Genomic DNA, 14,142 nt, shown 5'->3' with positions numbered 1-14,142 from the left:
TGATATACTGAGAGCCTAGAAGACTTGTCCACTGAAAACAACTGAAAGTATTGGAGTAGATGTTACACACACAAACACCACTTGTAACCTTTTTATGTATGGAGCACTGGTAAGGTACTTCCGAGGAGGCCAAAACCTACATCAGGGAGGAAACAGAGCAGAAATGGACTTCTCATGTAGAGAGCATGTTAGTATTTGCCATACCTTGAGAAGCTTGAGCTTTGGTTTATCATTTTCTTTTGGAGAGCAGGAAAAGTCAAAGCCCAAGGCTGTGCCAGGTAGGTGTGTCAGTGGACGAGACGTGAAGGATGGGCTAGAGTGAGACTCATGCTTGCCCCGCATGAGGAAATCCCTGCCTTGGTGCTCAGTGGAGGGAAGAAAGTCTTGTCCCTTGGAGAATTATAACTATAATCTGACATTTGAAGACACTGCATTATGATTTCATATTAGCTGGGTGGCCTGATGGGCTTCAAGCAGGAAATTTGGTTTGAGGTGGTCTCTGACTACGTTGTCTCCATGGCAGAAGCTGACATGCCCACCTTCAATGCAGAACTCAATTCCCACAGTTTCAAAACCATGATACTATGACAAAACACACACACACACACACACACACACACACAAGGCACCATGAGTGAGAGGAGCCACAAACAGCAGTATCAGGCCCATGGACAGCATACATACTGGAATTGTTACCACATTATAAAATTAGTAGCTTAGTATGCTTAACAAGTATAAGAGGGGATTGAAAATATAAGTAAATTGCAAGAAACAGTAAAAAAAAAAAAAAGTGACCAAGTTGATTAAAAACAAATCCAAACAGAACTTTTAAAAACCAAAAATTCAATATATTTAAAGCTCAATAACAGATTTGACATGGACAAAATCAACTGAACATTCAATTAAATTTGAATCAATTATCTAGAATGCAGCCCAGAGGTTTTAAATATGAATCCTGAATTGATTTATTATTTCAGTGTAGTTCCAACCAAATTTCTACATCTATAAAAAAATATGATCATTCATCAGAAAAGGACATGTAATTGGCCGATAAACATAAGAAGTGTTCCTTACCTTATTAGCAGATAGTTAAATGTAAATTTAAAACAACATAAGGTAAAATTTCATATCTCACATACTGGCAAAAAGTAAAAACTAATGGCAAGAATATGGAGTACCAGAAATAATTATAGTCTACTTTTGGTATTTTAAATTGGCAATACCACCTCAGTTAAGTATCAAATTCAAAAAGAATTTGGTATCATATGGTAAAGTTAAAGATGTGGATAACTTAATAGGACTTCTATACATCCTCACTGAAACTCTTACCCATGGGTACTAAAATCATATGCAAGAATGCAATAAATCTGGTGCACCAAACCAAAAAACATCTGAAACCCAAAATTTCTATCAGTAGATTTGGAAAATAAATTGTGGTATATTCATATATTACATTTTTTTCCAGCAGTAAAATGAATAAAATGTAGTTGCAGAGAACAAAATGGATAAGTTTTTACATTATTTTGAGGAATAGATCAAGGTACAGTACACATACAGTATGTTTTCATTTATGCAAGATTGAAGAACATGCAAAACTTGACAAACCCAGCCACACAAATTTAATTTATAAATCTATGAGGAAAATAAACACACAATTCAGGGAGGTGGTTATCTATGATAGAGAAGGGAAGCAATGGAATGAAGGAAGATCACACAAAATGACTTCAAAACAACAGTAATTTTTGTTAACTTAACTGAGGTGGTAACTATGTGTGCTTCATACTTCATGTATCTTTCATAAATATTTATTTGTATATTGTTAGTATTAAATAACAATAATTGAAAATTATGTAATATTGAATGCGATTGTGTACATCTTCAAAACTCTGAGTCATGCAAAAGGGCCCAAAGCCTAGAGGAGAGGGGAGGCTAGCAGGATGAAGGCATTTGCTGATCACTTGCTGAGCTTAACAGGGCTGACTTCTCACTAACCAGATGGGGCTCAAGGATGGCAACTAGTTTAGAATAACTTTATTTGGAAACTTGTTCCTGTAAGGATGGAGGCACGAGGGGAAGGGGTGAGCCTGATGGACAAGCTCAGGTCTCACGAGGCGAAGAGACTAACAAGTTCTGGTCTGACAACATTCCAGAGCATGACTGGATAACACTCCCAACTAGAGCCCTTCCCCCAAGCTAAAAGATTAGTGGTAACTTTCCAGGACCTGGCTAAAGGCCAATGAGAGACCCCACGTACCCTAGGCTAGCCAATCCTCGCACCACTGTACACCTTTGCTCTCCCGCCCCCTGCCTTCTTTAAAAACTTGCTGCCTGCCCTGCTGGGGGTGACTTCCCCGGCCTGTGTTTCAGACCATGGAACATCACCTGGGGATTGCATTCAAATAAACTGCCTGGCCCTTTGTTGCCTCTCTTTACCTGCTTATTTTGGTTAGAACTTATTGGAATTTATCTTGCAGTTCCTTCAAATGCTTTTACAGCAAGAAAAATTAAATTTGTGTGAGAATGTTGAACAGGCCCAGAAGAATGGTCAGTCAAGAAGAGTAAAATTGGTATTTGGTCCATAATTAAACTTCAGTTATCCAACTCTGATTCCATTACCCTCCACTCCAGTACTACCCATCTTCTTATAATTACTCTATGCTCCTCATAACATATAATATTAATGTTATTCATAAATTCATGTTAAAAATCAATAACATTAAGTGTTTCCTATTGTAAGTCTGGGGAAAGGAAATCCCGGGGCAAAATACCTCTAAAAACTAAAATCAGTCAAAGGGAGAAATAAAGTTTAAAACCTGTTTTAATTGCAGTCCAGCCCATCTCTCTCTCCTGCTCTAGCAGCCACCATATTGGCCCTCCCCCTCACCTCTCAGGTACAGATAAGCCCTCTGTTGTCCAGGTAATTACCCACTGATACGGCGATGAACTTCTCTCCACCCCTGAGGAAAGATGCAAATGCACTAAAGCCTACTTGTCTCCACCTCTGAACGCCTGTTGATATCCAGATGTACCAAAGCCAGGTGAGATATTCTGGAAATATTTCAATTTTACCCACACCTATGTTCCAAGTTCCTGTCTAAATGCTACATGTAGGAACTAATTTCATCCACACAGAAACCCTATGAAGCATTATCACCTTTTTAGCAATTATAAAAATAAGGTAGTTCTTTGAATCCAGGACTAAATACATTTTATCTTGGCAATGATAATAAATGATAGTAAATGTTCATCTATTATCTAAATATCACTAGTCAATGCTGTGAGGATGTGATATGATGTGTCATAGGAAATACATATTCGGTCATTCTTCTTATGACCGAATATGTATTTCCTAGGTACATCTGGTCTTCATCCACAGCTCCGGAAAACATTGCAGAGTCTTAAAGGTGAAATGAATGTTTTGTCATGTTAATGAGAGGCTTTTGGAGACCCAAGGGCAGGGGCTGGAGGCTGAGTCAGCCACTGGCCCATAATTTAGTCAATCATGACTATGCAATGAAGCCCTCACAAAAACCCCTAAGAGCTTTCTGCTCTCTCTCTGCTCCCTGCTCAGCCCTGCTCTGTTCAGTTGCATCCTGCTTCTCAGGGAGAGCTTCTATGCCTGGGGAACCAGAATGCCTCCACATGCCACAGAACCAGGCCCCAGGCTCCACAGGAAGAGGCCCTTTTATGTGGGACCTTGCCCTATGTATCTCTTCATCTGGCTGTTAATTTGTATCCTTTACAGCATCCTTTATTAAACTGGTAACTGTGTTTTCCTGAGTCCTGTGAACCGCTCTAGCAAATTAATTGAGCCTAAGGGGAAGGTCATAGGAACCTCCAATCTGTAGCTGGTAGGTCAGAAGCACAGTTAACTGTCTGGGGCTTGGACTGGCATCTGGAGTGGGGAGTGGAGGGCAGCCATGTAGGACAGAGTGTCTTAACCTGGAGAATCTGGTGCTGTCTTCAGGCAGATAGCATCAGAATTGAGTTGAGTTCTCAGATCCCCTCCAACACACTTAACACACATTGGAATCAGGTCTGGGATCCCAAATGTAGTATTATTGCTGTGTATAATATTGTTATTGTTATACATATATGTAGGGAAAAACACACCATTGCATTTGGTGTTGGAGGAGTGGCATTTACAGAGGATAAGAGATGATACAGTCCTTTCACTCAAGCAAATTAAACTCTAAAATGATGAGATGAAGTAAAGTCCATATGGACTAACCAGAAAAGCAGTGTAAATAGAAAATATCACACATATTCTCAGAAATTTAATGTGCATAGGTATTTTCAGAATTTAAAAAATAAAACATGCAAATACAAAACAAGACAGTATAGATGTGGGAGGTCAGGGAGAATTGGTCCCTATTAGTTGAAAATTCCTTAAAATCAAGAAAGATGTCTTTGTTACCTTGTTGCTATCATCTGCACTTAGCTTTGCAAATGGTATATGTTCAATAAATCTAATGAATGAACAAACTCATGTAGGAAAAATTCTCGAAGGAATTGGTCTTACATGGTGTTTAAAAAGAGTAGACTTTCTTTTATAAGAGAAGAGATCCACAAATAGTAAAGGAAGGAGAAATATGACGTTGGAACACTGGAATACAATGTAACATGTGACCCATGTGTTTCGGTGGTACCCTAGCACTTGATCATTTGTTAAATGCTTACCTGGGTCTCACTAGAAGAGCACAACTTCTTAAGAGCAGGGGCCACATCTTTTACTTATTATAGTACTTCCCACAGTACTCTTTATAAGTTAGAATTCAATAAGTATTGACTGCTCTTCTAGAAACTACTAATTTCTTTTCTTTATTGCTTTTGTCCTTGAAAAGTGCACTGCCACATAGAAGACCACACATGAAATTAGGTACCACCTCATTTATATTATTCTATTTACAATTTTTTCTAATGGAAACATACAAGAATATCTCAATAAAATCATATCTAACTGTGAAATGCTAGAAAATTACTGCATAAAGCCTTGAAAGGAATTATTTATCAAATTTGTAAGTTTAAAGGACCAGGGCTCTTTGGAGAAGTGATTGGTTTCAGGCTTTGACAGGGAAAATATAAGATGATCCTGGAACACATTATGGTTCTAGATAAACAAAAGAAAGGGATAAGTTGAAAGTCCCTCAAATAGCCAAAGGTGGAACCATTTGAGCAACCGCATCAATTTTAGTAGGTCGGATTAGAACTTAAAGAATAAAATATCTATAAATAACTGAACAAATAAATAGGTGAGAAGGGACAACTTTTAGAGAAGCATTCCAGCTAATACAGGTGGAAGGAGTGAGAGAAATAGAACATTGCCAGCAGAAATCCTCAGTAATGATGGCTGCAGGCAATCTCTACCGATAGATGCTAAAAAGTAATGGGTCAAAGTTTAATGATAAAACAGGATATTTGCATAGATTCAAATGAGCTCTCTTAAAATATTTATCTCCCCAGTTACAAATATAGCAATCTAACTAGACAGTGCATTGCACAGTGCATAATGCACAGTGATGAAAATTGGCAAACACCACTACAGACAAGCAAAGTTACAAAAACATATCATCATGATGCATCACCTGATGTGATGAACAAAGGTCATGTCACCTATGTTATATTCCTCCCAATAAAGCATTGATGTGCATAGAAGTCAATCTAATCATGAGAAAACATCACACAATCACAAACTGAGGGACATTCCACAAAATATCAGATTAGTATCTTCAAATATATAAAGGTCTCAAAAGACTGAGGAACATCAGATTCTAGAGAAGACTAAGGAGACACAACATCAAAATTACAGTCTGAGATGCTGAACTGGATCCTGGAGTAAATAAAGGATGTCAGTGAAAAAGTAATGAAATCTGAATAAAGTTAGAGTTGTTTTGGGTTTTTTTTCTTCGAAAAGACAGCTACTGTTTGTTCTTATTTTGCAATATAATAGTTTTTATGCATTATTTTTGTTGGAGTGCTTTCTCGTAAATAGAAAGGTAAGCCTGTATAGTGATAGTGATTAAGGGCCTTCTCACTTTAATGTCACGTTCTGAATAAAAATGTTTGTGGAAAATATTTTTTTCTAGCTTTCTAGTTAAGGGAACTTGGGATAAAGAACTTCATAATTTCCTGGAGGTAAGTTTGCTTCTGGCAAGCTCTGCAGCCAGTAGTATGAATCTTGTCAGCAGGTGTTCAAAAGCTAATGCCTTCCGGGTGCTCCATCATAGCATGGGTATGACTTGTATTACCAAGATATTTCCTGTGCTCGCTAGACTTAGACTCCTTTTGGAAAGTATAATAAGAAATGTTAATTTATTTAATTCACAAACCTAAACTCGGTATTATTTGGACTCACAATGCAAAGGGTTGGTCAAGGTTGGAGGTTCCTTTGTCTGCTTTGCCATGCATTTTTTGCAGTACCATTTAAATGTTGCAAAATCTGCAGCCCACGCTACAAGCACAGAGTAGTCTAAGTATTGGAGTGATTATAGACATCCCGTGATCTATAAATCCATAAAATGCCAAAGAAAGGAAAATGAGGATAGTTTAAAACAGCAAAATAGCTTTCTCAAACACATGCCAAAGAAAGGAAAATGAGGATAGTCTAAAACAGCAAAATAGCTTTCTCAAACACACACAGGGAATTCTTATATAACAGAACACTTCATGATGGTAAGGATCTATCATTGGTATTGAAGGATAATGTTTTTAAAGTCACGACTTTAACACAACTATAAAAATGAATAAATATCCAATATTTTTCTAACATTAATTAATGATGGAGCCAATAAAATGTTAAAATCAATTTAAAGGAAACTCCAAACACATAAATATGTATGCAGCATATGTTGTAGGTGATTTAGGCAACCTTCAGTGCAGGCATGGATTTACAAATGGATGTGAAACAGGTCAATATCCACAAGGCAAATTTCCTTTTCTTTTCAATGGATAAAGAGTCATTTGCATTACTATCAGTTTTCAGTTACACATTAACAGAAGTGCTCAAATTAAATGAAGGTTGCAGACATCCCAGAAGGGTGTGCTAGACAAAGTTATCTTTATGGTCAATTTCAATGTCATTTACCATTTTTTGCTGGTACAGCTATGAAAATCTTCCTTTAGCCTTCACTGACTAGTCCAATCATTTATTTGGTATATATTTATTAAGAATTTACTACATGCCAGGCACTGTGCCAGGTCTCAAGTTTATAAACTGTGAAGGGTTTGAGATTTTACCCTACGTGCAAGCTAATGAGTTAGACTGCTACAGTTTCATATATTTATACTCGGGAACACCAGACCCTGGGTCAGAAACACAGATAGCTTATTACTCACAGTGAAAATCAGTAACAAGAACAATATCTTCATTCTGGTTCCCAAAGCCAGTATCCCCATAGGGCAATGGGATGAGTACTGGTGTTCATCTGTGCATGCAGTTGATTTGTATTGCAATGGAAGGATCCCCATATTAGGAGACTCTTAGCTTTATAGGCCATTGGCATACCTACCCAGAGAGATTACTCATTAAACAAGTCTCCTGTCAAGGAGAGGAGAAGGCACCCTGTAAGTCCGGGGAAAGGAAATCCCGGGGCAAAATACTTCTAAAAACTAAAATCAGTCAAGGGGAGAAATAAAGTTTAAAACCCATTTATTGCTCACAAACTGCAGTCCCAGGCAGTCTTTCTTCTCTGCTCCAGCAGCAACAACACCTGCCCTCCCCCTCACCTCTCAGGTACAGATAAGCCCTCTGTTACCCAGGTAATCACCCATTGATATGGAGATGAACTTCTCTACCCCTGAGGAAAGATGCAAATGCACTAAACCCATAACTTCTTTCTACCTCTGAATGCCTATTGATATGCAGATATACTAAAGCCAGGCGAGATATTCTGGAAATGTTTCAATTTTACCCACAATCCACCCTTCCAGAAATCTCGCCTTACAATTTACTCAGTCTCCATCTTTTGACCAATCTAGTAACATGCAATAGCAACAGCAATAAAATCTTGATAATCCTCAAGCCAGAGGATTCAGCCTATGCAGATCAAGTAAATGTACTTTACAGTATAATCTCTCACTAAGCACAAAATACGTTTCTACACTTGTTTACTCATTCCTAACAATCATGCAAAACTTTTACCAAACATTAGACAAAGTCAAGCCTCTCTTTAAACATTATTTTCTTGTCAACAGCAACACAATTATAATTCTCAAGCCAGAGGATTCAGCTAGGTTCAAAGTCTCATGCAGATTAAGTCCAAAGCTTGTCCATTCCAGCCATCACGCAGCAGCTGCAGCCAGGGGGCGCATCCAGGACACAAAGACCATAGAAGCAAATAACTGTGATTGTCAGGCCAGCTTCCAGGCCTTTTCTCTAAGGTGCCAGAAGAGCCAACCATTGACGATCCATGTGTTGAAATGTCCAGGGCCACGTCTATTTTACTCCTAATTGCTGCACCCATCCATGCAATACATGTCCAATAAAGTGGGTACCTTGATCACTCTCAGAAACCGGCAACTGACCATAGGCTGACGAGAGACACTCTAGGCCTCTCTTGGTGATTTGTTGATCTGCACAACGTGCAGGGCACTTCTTCCAGGCTTGGCTGACTTCTTCAAAGGTGAAAGACAAGCCACACCGATGGGCCCACACTGTCTTTTGAAGTGTCTGTGCCACGCCACTCCGTGGTCTTTGTATCCAGTCTCGCACCCACCCCGCGTTGGGATAGGAGGTTATTACCTTGGTTGGAGCTGTTCTGGCGATGGGCTCTGTAGCCAGCAAGGCATGGTACACAGCAGCCAGTTGTTTCAAGGTGACCCAGACCTCTGCTCCTTTCCATGGTTGTGGCCAGGCTCCGGCCGGCAGCAAGAACAGCAACAGTAGCAGAAGCAGTAGCCTTAGGCTCCGGCCATAGGCTGGGGTCGGCGTGGCCAGCAGTGGTGGTGGCACCTCCACGACCACACAAGTGTAGATACATGTCCCTCAGCGTGAGCGCCGCTTCTCCCCATCATTTTGAGGGGCAGCCCTCTCAAAGGTCGCACCCATTATGGCAGATTTCAGGTTCACAGGAGTACTGCCAACTACACCAATTGTAAGTCTGGGGAAAGGAAATCCCGGTGCAAAATACCTCTAAAAACTAAAATCAGTCAAGGGGAGAAATAAAGTTTAAAACCCGTTTATTACTCACAAACTGCAGTCCCAGGCAGTCTCTCCTCTCTGCTCCAGCAGCAACAACACCGGCCCTCCCCCTCACCTCTTAGGTACAGATAAGCCCTCTGTTACCCAGGTAATCACCCATTGATATGGAGATGAACTTCTCCACCCCTGAGGAAAGATGCAAATGCACTAAAGCCATACTTCTTTCCACTTCTGAATGCCTATTGATATGCAGATATACTAAAGCCAGGTGAGATATTCTGGAAATGTTTCAATTTTACCCACACACCTCTAGAGAGGCAGATTTTATCTTTGGAAGGGCACAATATCTAGCTTCCAATATCATCTGTTATGCAAATATCCTTACAATGTCCATTGCTCAGAAAGTCTGGAATGTGCAGGACTGTGATAAAACCATAGAGAATTTTCTCACAACATACACTGCCAGAAAAACAGACATTTAAATTTCTGCATAACATACTAAGATTATCAAAATTCAAGGTACTTATTTGGAATGTACTTATTTCACTTGTACTAAGACCATGGAAGCAAAAAAGAAATGAAATACTAATCTGTTAGTGGAAGTCAGAGAATGTTCCACAGAAGCCAAGACACTTATACTGAAACGGAAAGAGTAGTCAAGAAACATCTTCGTTGGTTGATATGGAAAGTATTTCAAGTGGAAGTAATAATATGCACTTTGGAAAGGAATTTGGAAAGAGCATGTTCTTTGGTGAATGAGAAGCACTTCAATATTCTTCAGTTATAAAGTACAAGGAGACAGAAAATAGGGGGAGATGCAAATGAACAGAGGTAGAAGGCATACTGTGAAGAGCATTGTATAAAGTGAAAATTATTTAGATGTCTTTTTGGCAATGTATAAACATTGCAAAATGTTGGTCAACAGAAAAAGGATCATCTTTTTGGGTTAGAAAGAATTTTCTGGCAAAAACTGTTGAGGAATCAGGCTAGAAGCAGGTAAACTTGGAAAATATTTCATCTTTGACACATGATATTTAAAATCTACAATAAGTTGACACTTATACTAACTTAATATTGTTATTACCTAGATGATATTTAGGGAAACACCAAATATTCTTAGCTCAAAATCCGTCTTCAAGGAGAACACAATTCTTACACTCATATTGTAGACTGCACCAGCATCTAGAATTGGAGACTCATACTGAGAAATAAACTACATGTAATTATTTCATAGTTTAGTAGAAATTGATTTGCATAACAAACTCAAGATTTTTGTCATCTGTTGGTAAAATTGCAGTATTTCTAGAATCTCTCACCTGGCCTTAGTGCTTCTCCATATCAATAGGTGTTTCCAAGGGGTGGAGAGAAGTAGTCCATCTCCATATCAGTAGGTAATTACAAGGGCCAGTGAAGGCATATCTGGACCTGAGAGGTTGGGTGGGGCCTCTTCTACTGCAGCTGAGTGGGAACAGACACAGTAGAGCAGAAGTAGACTGCTTATAAGAAATAAATGGGTTTCTTCCACTTTATTTCTCTCTTTGACTGATTTGGGTTTCAAAGGTATTTTACCCCAGGATTTCTCGCCCCGAGTTATATAGATCTTACTCAAAAAGAAAAAAAGGATCCTATACTCCAAACCTAATGCCCAATTCTAGGAGCCAACCCTCATGTAACTTTGTTATTAACAATGAAAATATGAACTATATCATTGCCAATAATTAGCAAATAATAAAATAGTATTATTTTCTGACATATTTATCTGCTCATAACAATTTCTATTAATTAATAGATTGATTGTTATTTTTTTATTAATCACCTTTATGTTTTATTATTGTCTACCAGTCTAGATGGACTTGCAATTTAAAATATTTCTATCAGAAACAACAGATTAAATGTCCCCTTCCAGGTGTGAGATGTAATTTATTCTAAGTGTGAGTCTGATAGGTAACTATTTCTCTCTGTTGGGTGAGAATAGAATCAATAAGCAGTGATAGAGGTATACCAAATCACAGTATCACAGAATGTTTAATGCCAAAGAGGAACTAAGAAATATCTAGTCCAATTTATTTCTTTCACAGATTAAAAAGAAAAAACAACAACAAAATTATGCCTAAATCAGAAACTGGCAGACTAAAGCCTGTGGACTAAATCTAGCCAGCCATATTTTTATAAAGCATTATTGGTATATACTTGCTTGTTCCATATTATCTATGGCTGTTTTGTGCAACAAGAGTGGAGTTGAGTAGTTTTGACAGAGACCATATAAATTGCAAAGCCTAAGATTTACTGTCTTGCCTTTTCAGAAGAGCTTGCCCATGATCACACTGAAAATTAGTGGCAAAATTGGTTCAGAATCTGTATTTCTTGACTCCTAGTTCTATGCTCTCTGTTCTACCATATTGTCTCTCTACACCCAGTATTCTGATGTTGAAATTGAAGACTAAATCTAAACATGGTAAGGAGTAAGAAAGTGATTACAAGTACAAATGGAATTTATCTACTTGTGCTAAAGTTTTCAAGAGTTCACCTTAATTATTCAGTCTTCATAGCACCTCCAGAGAAAATGTCACAGATCATATACTTTTTCGTGAATGCTTATACAATGTCACAACTAAATTTATTAAGCTATAACATTATATTTTAGAATAATAAAACAAAATAGCAACCAGGAGGCCCATTCTAGTGTAAACTACATTGGTACTAGAAAGTAACAAAATAATTCTTTAGTTGGAACTAAAAGGCCTTCAGCTGCCATTAAAAGTCCTTTACCTTTTTAATATGGAGAGACCAAACTCATTATCCAGTAATACTCAAAGAACTGAAAACTCACACAGGGAAAAGATACTGGGAAACAAATTATTAAAAGTCAAAAACTCTAGATCGGTTATTCTAAAAGGGTGATTCCTAGACCAACAGAATGAGCATCATCAGGGAACTTATCAGAAAAGCAAATTATTGGGCCCTGTATCAGACCTACCGAGCCAGAAACTCTGAGGATGAGGTTCAAGAATCTTTTTTAAACAACATTTTTGGGTCATTTTTTAGGCATATTAAAGTTTGAAAACCCCTGCTCTATATTAACATAGGCAATAAGCAGACATGTTAGAAAAAAAATAAAACAGTAGGCAAATCATTAGTATAGATAACTTACACACCATTTATTCCTATTTGATAAGCCTTATTAAAGAATCCTAACCATATTTTTTAAATTATCAGTCTTAGTCAATAACTAATGAAGTCAAGAACCTTGCAAATTATGATTAGTAAATTGATACCATATACTTATTAAGAAGAGAATATTATATACAAATTACAATAAACAGTCTAATTTCATTTTTGGTGTTTGACTGTTAAAGCCTTTAAGCTGTACCTCTCTCTCTTCCCCTTCTGTCCCACATTTGGCCAAGTGGATAAGAAAGCATACTGCTACCTCTAGAAAAAAGTTCAAACCACAAAGTCTCTGCTGGCATATCCCTCACCCTCTCACCCAATCCACCATCCTGACCCATCATGAAAACGCCAAGCCAGTCTCCTCTCTCTGCTCTATCAATCCATTTTGGACCAGCTTAGAAGCCACCCTGTCCTCCCAAGAAAGCTCATTATGTGAGGAATAAACCTTTTCATACCTTTTTGGTGTGTGTGTGGCATCAGGATTGACATCCGAACCGAACTGTAAGTGGTAGGGATTCTATCCCATTTTTACCAAGTAACTAAAATACAAATTCAATACATTATATCCCTCCACTGAAAATATATTAAGAGTAACAACTTGAAAATTTGGGTCAGAAATTGCAAACCTTCTCTGTTGTAGCTTTTAGGCAAGATATTATATACGTAAAATTAATGCCTTTATTTTAGGAGCCTGATCAGACGCTGTTTTCTCAGCAATGAAATTCTAACACCCAGTTCCATTTTATTAAATATCTGTGCCACAGGGACTGAAATATGGCTACATCTACACTAGGAAAAAGAAAGTGATGGCTCTTATAATCACGACACTCAGAAACAACTGGGAGAATAGTAGCTTTAGGGACAATATTCAGAGTTAATTGTTCAACTCTCTAGTTCACATTGCTTGTAGACACTGACTCTAGTTATGGGGTAAATCAAAATGCATAAAGCTCAGCTGGAAGTTTGATGCCAGCCATGTTTTTCTTTAGTGTTGCTTCCTGAAAAAAAATACAATTAGAATAATACAAAACCCACAAAATGTCAGGGAAAACACAAGATACCAAAATGGAAACTACACACAGTAAAAATCATCGCCAAGTACCTCATGTTTTGGGATGTTTTAGATGCATTTTCAACTGTTAATTAAAATTGACCTTAAACTCCAAAACCTCAGTAGAAGTAGAGTGTAGAAGCTGATCTACTATTGAGAGTCAGACTTAAATAACTTCAGGTCTTAAATATAATATAAATAATACTTTATTTTTCTTACTGCCTCCATATTTTTTATCTAGTAAGGTATTTTCTTTGTAATTATTGACTTTATACTAAATTCAAGATAAAGCATTTGCATTCTTTTTTATGAACTAGCCACTCAAGTTTTGCCATAAACACCAAATTCTGATCACTAAATCCCAGGGTGCTTGAGTGCTATAAAACTGGTACCAGAAAAAGAAGCTCAGACTCTCCAGGTAATAAATATATACTTACACGAAAAGCTAGAAGTCAAGTCTGTTGTTCACCTACTTAATACTTGGGTAGCATCATCACTCTTCATATAAGCAAACCTAAACATTATTCTTTGTTTTACTCTTTGACTATCCCAAATAACGAAAACATAATATGGTTTGATTAGAGATAATTCAACTGTATGTCTATAGAAATGACTTCATTGACAATGAACTGAAAATGCTTAAAGTTTATATGGTCAAGGCTTATATAATTATGATCAGCAAAATCATTTGGGATAGTTAATTCAAGCTGGCTTCTAAATTATACAAAAACACAAGGAAGAACCAGAGTGAGATTTTTATTATGTATGTCATCTGTAAAGG

Source organism: Manis javanica, chromosome 1 (assembly GCF_040802235.1).
Source record: "Manis javanica isolate MJ-LG chromosome 1, MJ_LKY, whole genome shotgun sequence".
NCBI lineage: Eukaryota > Metazoa > Chordata > Mammalia > Pholidota > Manidae > Manis > Manis javanica.
Note: the sequence above shows the minus strand (reverse complement) of the source record.